The following is a 10,230-nucleotide window of genomic DNA, read 5'->3' on the forward strand; positions in this document are numbered from 1 at the left end:
TTTTATAAATATAAAAATGCATTTTATAATATATATAAATAAAATTAATTAAAAATACGTAAAAATATAGTAACAAAATAATTTATTTTAATAATTATTAAAAATGAAAGAAATTTGCGTAAACTTAGGTCTACTTAAATAAATCTATTTAGATTTAACTATTCTTACTATTCTTTTATTACTTTTAAAACTATTCTTTTATTATTTTTAATGATTTTTAAATACGTATAGAAATTGAAATTTTGTATATTTTTTTTCTTTCTCGAAAATATCTACTTTTTTTAATTTTTAAGATTATTTGTAAAAAATGCAATTATATTCATTTAAATATATATACTTATCATATATATGTGTTAGTATGCAATCAAGACATAACGATATTTATTTACAATGATATATAAACATACCTCATCAGTTATTTAAAATATGTAAAAGATGAACTAATCGGAAAGTTATACTTCCTAATGGACTTTGGGTTTAAAATATCTTAATTCCATTTCCAATTCTATGGATAGATATTAATGTATATGTGGTGATATTAACTTTATTATACATTTTCAGTATCAGTTGTTGTATATTTATGTAAACAATTGATAAATAGCAATTGCGAATATGCATGCAATGCAGGAAAGTGCACATATATAAATGAAATTAATTAAAAAAATAATTAAAATGCTTTATGAATATTTCGAAAATTAAAAAAATTTCACATTTTCATGAAAAAAAAAATTCAAAATATTAATTTTTAAAACTTACTATAATATCGAAATCAATAAAAAAGTAATTAGTTTAGAAGTTCGTTAAATCTTTATTTAATTTCCTTCTTTGATAATTATATAGAAAAAATATTATATTATAAGTTTTTTTTAACATTACGTTAGAAATGACATACTTTTTTTTAGGAATGATTATTTTTATATGAACATACAGGCTTATCTATGAGCCGTTTATGGTATTGGTTTCAGCCTGTTTTAAAGTATGTTTTGCTCTTTTAAAATATATTTCGTTGACACATGTTTTGTCTCTTTTAAAACTTTTATCTACACCGTTCAATACGGATAATCAAAGGAAGCATTTGCGGCATATTATGCTTTATTGCTTTAAAAAAAATGATAGTGCAAATGATACTGCAAACAAGATTTGTATTGTTTACGTGAGTGGTGCTATAACTATTACGACTATCCGCAATTGGTTTAAAAGATTTAGAGCTAGCAATTTTGACTTGAAAGATGAAAGCCACAACTGCTTAGCAGCGACAGATTTTATGAATACTTATGAATTATGCTCACTGAAAATCCGTAATACAGTGTGCGTGAGATAGTGAATGCCATTAACATTCCCAAGGTAATAGTACATAATCATCTGATCAGGATGGGATATGTTAATTGATGTAAAGTTTGAGTTCTACAGCTATTGAGACTGGCTTTATAAATCTCTACATGCGATGTTCTTCTTCAGCAACATGAAAAAGATTTTTTTTTAAAGAGGCTTATCATTGAAGATGAAACTTGGATTTTATCAAAATGTACATCGAAAACATACATTTATTTAAGGATTTAAAAATAATAGATCTTCAACTGTCGCCTGAACTTCATCCGAAAAAATTCTTTTGTTCATTTGGTGGAATTGAAAAAATATAGTCTACTATGAACTTTTTTCTCAAGGTAAAACTTTCAATTCTGCAAAATATTGTAATCAGCTTGATAAATTGAAAGATGCCATAGAAAAAAAATTGGCAAACCAACGAGGTCATTACGACAATGCAAAACCATATGTTACATTGGCTGTAAGAAAAAAACTGTTACAGTTTGATTGAGACATTTTATCGCATGTTCTGTACTTCCCAAATTTTATTCTATTAGATTATTATTTTTTTCTTTATTAAAAAATTCTTTTCACGATAAACGGTTCCGTAAGTAAAATAAAAATGCACCTCGAGAAATATTTTGCAAATAAATCCCAATAATTTTGGAAAAAGGGAATAATGAGGCTTCCTGAGAGATAGAAGAAGGTGATAGAGCAGAATGGTTCATATATAACACAATAAATAAACCTTAGACAACAAATATTGTGTATTTATTTCGTATCAAAAAAAAAGAAAAAAACTTATAGGACATCCTAATATTATCTATCAATTTCGTTATAATTTTGTTGTAGAACTTAATATTTTGAACAATTTTTTATATATTTAATCTCTACCCAGTCTTAATTTTTGATATATTTGTAAAAAAAAAAGGATAGCTACATAACATTTTGTTTATATTATGCCATGACAATATATGTATGTTGTAGCATACGTTTGTTTTTTATCAACTATTTATATATCTTTAGATTACCTTATATATTTTATTCATAAATATATTTAATAAATAACAAACTTTCGTCCATATCACATTGTAAAGAATAAAAATAGACTTAGTATTATAAAATGAAATTATAGATTTTTTTAATTGATCGCAAAATAATTATAGATTAGAAATCCGAAATATAAAAATAAACAAGATAAAATTTGATCTTTGAAATTATGATTCATTGAAATTGAAATAGAATGTTTTATATAATAAACAAATTGTTTATAATTAATAAATAAATGTTTTATATAATAAACAAAAAATATATGAAAAGAGATTGTAATTTAAAAATTAATGCATACTTAATTAATATTTGATTTAAATATCATATATTCATTATCTTCTCTAAACTTTTCGATATATATACAGCATATCATATTATAAAAAAATCTCGGCATTAATTTTTACGTATAACATAAGGTAAATGTTAATGCAAATACAATTGAGCGAATTTTTGCTATGAACTATAAACATTTAAGCGTAAATTATAAAATAAATTTCATTAAACTTTTATAATAAGATAAACATTATAATATACAAACAAATATAGAATTATTTGACTGAAATTTTGAGATTCAAAAAAACGTTATATCGAATTGCAAAATTTTTATTTTATAATGGTTATGATAATCATTTATATATAATATTATAATCGAAATCTTTCCATTATTATAAATATTATTATAAATAATAATTCGCTATAAAATTCCAATAATTGTTATCTTTTTTTTTATTTTTTATTTATTTAACTTATATTAAAAATTATAATTAATTATATGTTTCATTTTCATAAAGAAAGAAATGCAATTTAAATTTAAAATTTTTTTTTTAATTTTAATTAGGTTAGTTTTAAAAAAAAATACCAAAATACCAATATTCTTTCTATATATTTATTTCAATTATATTAATAATTAATAAAAATTTACATTAGCGTCCAGAATCAAATGATAAAGATATATACTATAAATCTAAATATTTATATTTTTTTCAATTTAAATATTTTATGTATTTTTTATATCTTGCATTGAGGCAAATTGAATGCTTAAACTTGCATATGCAAGGCAATTTTGTTATTATTGAAAATATCTATTTAATAAAATTATGATAATATATATATAGATTTTCAATAGATTATATTTTCCAATAATCATAATGGGAAAAATTTATTTTCTTTTCTTTTCATCCTATTTCTTGACGATTTTTTTGAAAATTAGTCTATTTTGAAAATTTGAAAAAATAAAAAATAACTAGTATGGTATGATGTAACGATAATAATGAAATGAAATTTTAAAAAACAATTTTAGCTTTAAATATTTATTAGTTTCCGAAATATTAACATGTCTTATTAATTAATATGTTAATATTATTATAATTAATATTATTAATATTATTATACGATTAATATTATTATAATTAATATAACATATATATAATTATTAACATGTAAATATGTAAAAATTAATATGTAATATTAAATATTAAAATGTATTACTCGATACAAAAATCTTTTAGATTCGCAAAATGCGAAAATAAAATATAATAAATATATAATAATATATAATAAATATAAATTGAATAAAGTTACGCAATAGATATTAAATTATATTAAATATGATATTATATAACAATATTAAATATGATATTGATATTGTTATTATTATAAAATTGGTCTTCAATCCTTGTAATTTTAATTTTACAATTAACTTTTGTTTTATATTTTATTTTTATATTTCCAAAAAAAAAAAAATCCATATATTTTATCTATTTGAATCCAAATTCGTCATGGTTAGAATATTTGTCTTACATTAAAATATTCATTTCTAGATTATCTACTATCTATAAGATTTACTATCTATAAGATATCTATAAGATTTTTCACATACAATATGTTCCGTATTTTATCATTGGATGCTTGATACGTACCATGATAAGATTACATCGCTCCACTTCTGGCATGAAAATAAAAGTGAAAAATATTACTAGTGGTTAGTCTTCTTACTATGTAGTTCTAGCCAATCTAATATTAATATTAGCTTAACTTTAAAATTCAATCAAGTTGGTATAAATCAATTGTTCCTCGAATTTCAACTTTATTTAATTATTAGTTTTTTTGGATTTAATTTCGCATTTTGTATATTATAAATTCTTCGAAAAAATAATTTACTCCGGTTGAATATTTTTAATGAGGCATTTTTTATTGTTGCTTGACAAATAATAGTATTAATTTATGAATATTTAAATCCATGTACCTGCATGTAGAATATACAAATAATAAAGTGAATTTATTGAAAATTAAAAAATTAGTTGTGATTAGAATAAGTTTTTTAAGATACTTATTTTAAATAAAAAAATATCATGAGATATACAATGGTTCTTAAAAATATTTGTATGTTTAACTTTAACAATTTATATTTTATTAATTATGGAAAAAAAAAGACTCTAGTTATTTCTTTCAATAGAATATTATTATATCTATTTTCAAATATGCACAAGTTTAATTAATTTAATATAATTAAATAATAAAAATTAAGTAAAATCAATTGTTTTTTCTATTATAAAAATATTTAAATATTATTTAAATATTATTTAAATAAAAATTATTTAATTAAAATAACACTTTTTTAAATATTAATTGATAAAATATTAATTTGATATTTTTTTAGTTCTATAATATGTTTTAAATGATCTAAAAAATGCTAAAAATTATTTTTTATTAATAATGCACTCTTTTTGTCTTTATTTCTTAATATTATGTAGACTTCTTGTAATTGATCTTGTGAATTTTTCAGAGTTGATTACATGTGGTATTGGCTAAGATTCTTTTAGCGCTAACAATCACTTTACATTAGAGAAATAAAATAATTCAGTTTTACTGAATTATGTTTAGTAGTTTATTGTACAAAATATTTTAATACAAAAATGCGAATATTATACAAAATAACATAGAAACTATTCTAGGTGTTTTAAATCTAAAGACTAAAATCTCTAGTTTTAGTCTAAATGTTTTTAAGATAAGTGTCAAAAAATTTTACATGAATATGCATGAGCAAATGTTAACTATGTTTTATAAATCTAGAAATGTTCTAAAGTTCTAATTTAAATGTTTGCACGAGAGTCGATTTTTAACACGATTATGTTTAATCTAATATTATTAATTCGAATCTTCTTTCCAATTTTCAAGATAGCAAGAAAATTACAAATGAAATTCGAGGAATTGGAGTTACTGGGAAATAAGTCATCCTTATCCATGTTAGATATATAGCTCGTAGGCGCGATATATATTGGAGAAAGGATTTGTTCTTGGACATATCGCAAGACGGATTTTCCGCCGCATAATCTGATTCAGATGCTTGAAATTACCGAGATTAATATATCTTGAATAATAATTTTATGAAAAATTTTAATATTTACTATTTGAAACTATATTTTAATTGCTATATGCTATTGCTATTTAACTATATTTATTTAAATAACTAAATTTAAATGAAATGAAACTATATTTAAATGATATTTTGGGACATTATTAGAAGATCAAAGTTATTTCATTAATTCTGATTCTATATTCATTTAATTTATACATATTCAAATCATTTTTTATATTTTACTATATTCGTAGAAATCATATGATTTTATCACAATCAAATGCAGATATTTTTCTTATATTATCTTTTCAATAATTTTTATCTTTCTTTGATCACGCAGATTATGCTAATAATATAGAAAATTATCCAGATCCTCTAAATTAAATTTTTTTTGTCGAACATATCATACAAACCTAGCAAATCTAATTTTGCTTTGTTTACTTTATTTGAATAATTTATTTTATCTTTTCTTTATTCTTTTAATTTAATTTCTTTTTGAATGAGCTACATTTTTTGGATGCATATTTATCGAATAATTAATATTTAATTAAAAAATTAAAATTAATAAAAAAATTAACATTTAATTAAGAATCTATAAATTTTTGTTTGAGAAATTCTTTAAAGATAATGATTAATCTCTTTTTTTGTAATCATTTATTGATTTTCTATGATTTTTCTATACTTTAAAACATTAAATATAAATTATTTATAAATACTTCAAAGAATTTTTTTCTATGAATTTAAGAAATTTTGTTTTATTAATATGATAATTTTGAATAAATTTTTTAATTGAACATTAATGCTCAAAATTCAAGTAAGTTACAGTTAAAATACATTCATTGAAAATTAAAAATAATTGCAAACATCACAATATATTTTCAATAACGCAGATATGTATAAAATTATAAATATATATAAAACAAATAAATTCAATCAATCATTATTTCAAGTATTGTATATTCTTTGAATATTCCTACAAATTCAAAATGAATTACTCAATTTACTACTTTAATTCGATTTATTCTCTAATGCTTAAATAATAATAAATATAAATTAGATTTTTCATTTTTTTGATATTTATATATCAAGATATATTATAATATTATAAGCATATATATTTGATTTTACAATAGAATATAAAATCAAATACAAATAATTAAAAAAAAAAATTTGTTGATTTATTTATAAACTAAAAATGAAAAATTTGATAATTTAATATCTGAGATTAGAAGATAAACCGAAATAATAAACAAATTTTAGGCAACGAGTATGCACGAATATTCTCATATAAAAAATTAAACTATTAAATGGATAAAAAATAACATTATATACTAAAAAAAAGTTCATCCGAAATAAAAAATATATAAAAGATAGCATTGTTAACAAAAAATAATACATTAAAATATTTAAAACATGATATTAAAACATAATATAGAATTAAGAAGATATCAAAATCAATATTTAATTCTCATAAAAAATTGCTATTTTAATTATTTTATTATAAATTTTTAAAATTCCCGAATTTTTGTAAAACAGCTATGGCAATTTACTCAATTTTTAATATTATTTTATTATATCAAATTAAATAACTTATATATATTTATATAATAGATATTTATATACACAAGATCCCAAAAATGTTAAAACAACTGTTTTCATACCAGTTAAGAAACTGGAGATTTCTGAAATAATTTCAAACAATTTTCTTTGCAAAAATTTTTGTTATAAATTTTTATTAATGAATTATTAACACAAAATGATTTTTGAAATAATTTTAAACATTTTTCTTTGCAACAATTTTCGTTATGAATTTTTTTAATGAATTATTAATTCTAAATGCTAATGCAATCGAGCAACGCAATCGAGTTATATTAATTTTAACTCATTTATGAAGCTATAGTATAGTACAATAATAATAAAATTGATATTATATTAAAAAGTTCGCTATTATTAAAGTTCTATTTTAAATGATTAAAAGTAAAATTTATATACTAAACATAAAATAAAAGTTTATGTTTATCACTAAATTTACGAAGTTTTAAAAGTTCTGTTAGATCGAAATTACAAAATTCAAATAATTCAAATTGTTCTAATGATTTAATAAATAAAAATTCTCTTAATCTGAACTTATTTAAAAATTTGAAAAATTATGATTTTCGAAATTTTAAAAATTAACTAAATAATCATGCCCTTTAAAACGGCACGAAATCGTCTTTAATAAAATATAAAAATGACACTGTGAATCAATCTCCTGATTGAGTGATCCTCAATTTAAACAAAGTTCTTAGAATTATGCTGAAAAATTATATATTTTCAGAGTCCTCTGTTCTGATCTGCAAATTGTAATAATTTTTCTCAAGTAAGATGTTACTAATTGTTTTTGAAATAGAAAGTGCTAGAAAATATCATCTCAAATCCCAAGATCCAAAATGTTCAAAATCACGCTAAAATATTTCTAAAAAATACAATTCTAAAAATCTTCTAAATTTTTTTCTCAAAAATGGCTTCACGTAATATCATCCTGTATCTGTTCATGTGAATATAACTAATATCTTTTTATTGATAAAAAATTATATTATGAACTATAATATTTAATATACTTTCTTCAACATATTTTGTTTGGATTTGTTCATGCTTGACATGTAGCCAACAGTTCCATTAAATTATGCACTCTGTGATTAACTAATGTTTTTTTTTAATAATTCGTTAACAAAAAATTTTACAAAAATAATATTTGAAACTATCTTAGGAATTTAATGGATTTATATTTTTGAAACATCCAATATATATTTATACAATCAAAAAGAAATAATATAAAAATTTTCAGCTCATCTTTACATAATTAATAAAGCTATAAATTAATCGTTAACGTTCGAATATTTTTGAAAATTATATCATCTACAATTTATTTTCATCTTTTAATTTAATATTCATTTCTTAATTTTTTTTAATATTTTTTTCTCATTTTTTATCTCTCTAATCTTTAATTTAATTATTTTAATTATATCTTCAATTTAATTTTTTACTTATTTTTATCGTTGATCTTTATAGATTCAATACAATATCAAATTCTTATATCAAAAATAAAAGATAATATATTATATTATTGTTGCATAATTTATTATAATTATATAGTTTATTATAATTACAACATTTATTATTATTTATAGTTTAATATTTATATTTTAATAAATATTTGATAAAAAATTAAATAAAAAAAATTAAAATTCTTTGCATGGAAATGTAACTTTTTTTATAAATGAAGATATGATATAATTTGTTATTCTCTATGAATAAATTATTAATATTATAGATAATATTGCAAAATTTCAATGACAATATTGAATTTTATAAAAGTCATTTTACAAAGCATAAAAATAAAAAACCATGAAATTTTTGTATATATTTTTTTATATATTCAATAATTTATAAATTCTTTTGCATTCGCTAAATGTTATCCAGTACACATGAGATATATAGATTTTAAAAAAGAATTGTAACTTGTAATTGCAATTTCTATATGAATATTTGTCAGTTTTTTCAGTCGTTTTGCGAAATTTTCAAAATAAATTATCACGGACAACTAGAATTTTTTGTAGTTTTGCCGTCAAAGCTTTATATATAGGGGATGTTTTTCATTATCATATATTAGATATTTCAATATTGTGCTACTATTTTTTATTGTTATTATTTTTCAAGATAGACAATACAATAATCTATTCGATTATTCGCTATATATTCAAAATACTACGATTTATAAAAGTGCCAAACATTATCATTAGGATATCAAAAATGTTTGTTTTCATTTGTAAGATTTGTAAGATTTGTAAGATTATATAATGTAATGTATTATGTAATATATATAAATTTTTAGAATAAAAAAGTATATTTTCCAAACTTATATATCAATACTTTTTCATTGATTATATTGAAGATATGATTAATCAGAAAAAAATTATAAAAAAAAAAACGATAGAATATTTAAATAATTGGTTACCCGTTAAAAAAACTAATTTTATGATACAAATATCTAAATTTTTATCATTACGAAAATCATTTTCATACTTATGAAATACTTATGATTTTAATTTCATTTAACTTTTATCGTGCGAAGTAAGATATGAGTGTAATTTTTAAGGCGAATCGTAGATTTAAAAAACGTATGATTTTTTGAGAACTAGATTTAAATTTCATCGAACGATATTGTTTACAAAACAAATGTTTACAAAACAAATGTTTACAAGAAATGTTTTACAAAAATCTTTCACTATTAAAATCTTTATAAAAATAATTTAAATAATCGTTTCATATCGAATAAAAGATAAATTAAGTTATAAGATAGATATATAGATTAAGTTTATTGCGAACAAAAATACACTGTTTAACTTAAGGTGAAAAATAAAAATCTCAATTTTTTTAACTTTAAAATAGATGTAGATATCTTGAGTTTTATTATAGTTTTCGTTTTCGTTATTTTCCACTTTCATCTCCAATTTCCATTTTTATAGTTATTCGAA

The 10,230-nt window shown here is 19.7% G+C and overlaps 1 long non-coding RNA gene across 1 annotated transcript in view; it reads right to left on the minus strand.

Annotated features, from left to right (window-relative positions):
* Positions 1-1,039: 1,039 nt before the first annotated feature.
* The window catches only part of LOC102678084, a 16,071-nt gene continuing 6,880 nt past the window's right edge, over positions 1,040-10,230 (minus strand). The window contains exons 2-3 of the long non-coding RNA XR_422509.2: positions 5,111-5,112; positions 1,040-1,169 (exon numbers count right to left, since the gene is read on the minus strand). This is a non-coding gene — a long non-coding RNA (uncharacterized LOC102678084). The remainder of the gene's footprint in view (positions 1,170-5,110; positions 5,113-10,230) is intronic.

This window comes from Apis dorsata, unplaced genomic scaffold, assembly GCF_000469605.1.
Source record: "Apis dorsata unplaced genomic scaffold, Apis dorsata 1.3 scaffold_533, whole genome shotgun sequence".
Classification (NCBI taxonomy): Eukaryota; Metazoa; Arthropoda; class Insecta; order Hymenoptera; family Apidae; genus Apis; species Apis dorsata.